The sequence below is a fragment of the Anastrepha ludens genome, chromosome X (assembly GCF_028408465.1).
Source record: "Anastrepha ludens isolate Willacy chromosome X, idAnaLude1.1, whole genome shotgun sequence".
Taxonomy (NCBI): Eukaryota; Metazoa; Arthropoda; class Insecta; order Diptera; family Tephritidae; genus Anastrepha; species Anastrepha ludens.
Genome location: NC_071503.1, coordinates 44,438,418 through 44,441,818, shown reverse-complemented (window position 1 = coordinate 44,441,818; position 3,401 = coordinate 44,438,418).

The following is a 3,401-nucleotide window of genomic DNA, read 5'->3' as shown; positions in this document are numbered from 1 at the left end:
ACAGAATTCCAAAAATAAATTTTCCGACTCTAGGTGGTACGGCACTGTCATTCAGTGATGAGGCCCGCTATTTAGTTCTAATACTAGACAGAAAACTAAGATGGAAATCAAATGTCGAAGATAGAGTAAAAAGAGCAACAATAGCACTCTACTCTTGTAAACGGCTGATAGGACTAAGTAGGGTCTTTCTCCATCTATCGTATATTTTCTTTGCACAGCGATTTTAAGACTAATCCTAACATACGGTATACTAGTATGGTAGCCGGCTTTAGATAAAATATATAATAAAAAAAACTATGGTACATGTACAAAGAATGGCCAGTCTTTGCATCTGCGGGACCCTTAGGACCACACCCACAGAGCTACTAAATATTTTGCATAACTTATAACCAATAGAGCAATTCGGCAAGCAAACAGCTGCCAAGGCAGCTCCCAGACTAAGAGAAATCGGTATACTCAAAACCAACCAGAGAGGAAACTCTTCAATTTTAGAAAAATTCCCCTGCATTCCTGATACAACGAATTTCTGTAAGAACAAGGATATCAACTTAAATAAATCCTTCGTCACAGTATTTCCTTCCAAAGAGGAATTGGCTAACTAACGAGCTTATTGTTAAAGAATATGGTATAAACATCTATATAGATGGCTGAAAACTAGACAACAAAGCACGTGGAGGGGTTTACTCCAATAAACTCGGAGTTAGGCAATCATTTCACCTACTTGATCATTGCAGTGTATTCCAGGCGAAAGTCACTGCCATAAAAGAGGGACTTACGGTAATAAAAACGAGAATATTATCCACAAATGAAGTCTTTATATACTCGGACAGTCAAGCAGCAAAACAAAGCGATAGAATCTAAAACACTTTCCTTAGAAACAGTCATATAATATTTTAAACTTCAAAATAACATATCTAAATGCCACAAAGTACACCTTATTTGGGTGCCAGGCCACAAGAATATAGCAGGGAACTTCAAGGCAGTTGAACTTGCTCGAATCGGTACGACGCGTGATCTCCAAGTGGATAAGACGCTGATACCTATACCTATAGCCGTTTGTAAACTACAGGGTCCGCCATATAACTTTACGGAATTAAAAATGGTATAAAAAAGAAACTACTCAATATTTTTCCAAACTGTTTTTTTTATTATTTTGAAATACAATCCTTCCGGTTAATTGGGTGGTCGGTTTGCTTCAGCTGCCGAACCAATTGGACTTTGTACGGCGTCATACCAAGGTCTTTACGCAAAATTCGTCTCAATGATGTCTCCGAAATGTCCAATTGTTGAGAACGACGGTGAACTGATGTTCCTGGTGATTCACGAACACTCTCGGCCACAGCAGCAATATTTTCGGGTGTACGCACGCAAAGTAACGCACATACGCTTCATTCGGTGCTTTTCTTCTTGCTTCATTGCCGTACCTAATTTTCGTACACATTCTGCAACATTACCATGATTTTCAAAGTAATGTCGCAATATTTCCCAGCGTTCTTTGAGCGTATACACAACTATACACAACCTTTTTCGTTCAGCGGAAAAATTAAACTAATTTTCTGTCAAATCAGATGACAGCGAAGTGTTACCATTCTTCAAATAATACCTAGTTCAAATCCCTAACGGTAGATGGCGGGCCGTATACTTATAAAGGGTTGTTAAATTTTAAGGGCCCCAAGTTTTAAGTTAACCCCAAAGAAAGAAGTCCAACAGTGTCGTTGACGTTTAGGTGTGGTTCACATTCAACTTCGGGCCTTGAAATTTAACCACCCTTTATATAGAGAAACCATTAACAAGGTAAATACAAGTTGGCAAAAGATCACAACGTGCGAAATAAGCAGACAGACATGGCCGATATGGAACAGCGGTCGATCAAAAAGGTAGTTAAAATTTAATAGAGAAGCTATAAGAAACATGATAGGGGTTATTGTATCATTGTTTAATAGGCAGCCACGCTAGAAGGTTAGGACCCTCCTTCGATTTCTCCCCTCTCCGCACTCTTGATACGGCATTTTTAACTGATGTAGCGGACATAGCGCATCTAAAACTAACGAAGCTTTGCTCGCTTTTTAAAGCTACCGGATGGCTTTAAAAGGAAGCCAAAGGGTAAGGATAAGTTCCAGTGGTATCACAATGGACCTACGAAAGGTCTAAATGTGTCTTTTCGACAGCCACCCTACCTATCTGCCTACCTAGCGTAAGCGGCTCCAGAGAAAAGCTAGCTATGTATGTCATTCAGTTTCAGTTTGTATGGGGGTGCTACGCTCCATTTTCCAATACCTACCACTTTTCAACATAAGACAGATATTGGTAATTTATGTATCACATTTCATTATTTTAGGTTTTGTGGTTCTAGAGAAAAGCGATTTGTAAATTTCAGTTCATAAGGGCGGTGCCACGCCCCATTTATTGGTTTTAGACGCATATATCGAAGTACCAAAGGAAATTATTCCCTTCAATCGGGCGAACGATACACTCAAACAACGAGTATAGGTACATATTCTATTGTGGAAGTATTTATATAATGGTGATATGGCCAATATAAATTAATTAAATTGAAATATCCTAGATAAACATTCGATATATAGAGTAAGTTATCTAATGCTTCTGATAAATAGATAAAACTCCTCCATTCGGAATATATGAAAAAAGGAAAATTATATTAATTTTTTAAAAATGTTAACACTGATGCAGACTTGCTCTAGTTTACCATCAACATAATCGAGCTCAATTGCTTTGTTACACAGACCTGCTATAATAACGGAGGTATGATACTGGCTTACAGCGAAGTTTTTCAGCAGGGTAATTAAAGTATTATTAAATAAGACACTTCAATTTGGACCAGCCTATATTAATGGGCTCGTGATTATCAGAGTAAATGTACTTGTAATGGGTGATCAATTTAGAGGTATAGGTGTTTAAATTGAAATAAAACAATGAAAATTCAAATTTATTGTTCAATGTTGAATACAAATTTTGTGTAGAACTATTCATGACATGTATTTTTTGAAGATAATCTCTTTCAAAACCAAATTTGAATGACTCGCTGAAGGACTTCGGTCAGTATCTCGTGAATAGCTTTAGTTATGTTGGCTTCTAATGTCTCAATCAAAACTGGTCCGAATCAGCCCAAAAGTGTGATATCACACGATCTTGGTGGCCAATCCACTGACCCGAGACGAGAGATAAAATGCTCACCGAAACGACGGCACAGTAAGCCCATTGCTTTACGGGCTGTATGGCAAGTATGGCTCTTGTTAAAACCAAATGTTATGAAGATCACGGGCTTCAATTTCCGGCATCAAAAAGCCATTTATCATATCACTCACAGTGCGTGGATTTTCGTAATACAATTGAATGATTGTACACGAACGATTGTAAACGTTGTTGGGACCATGATAAAA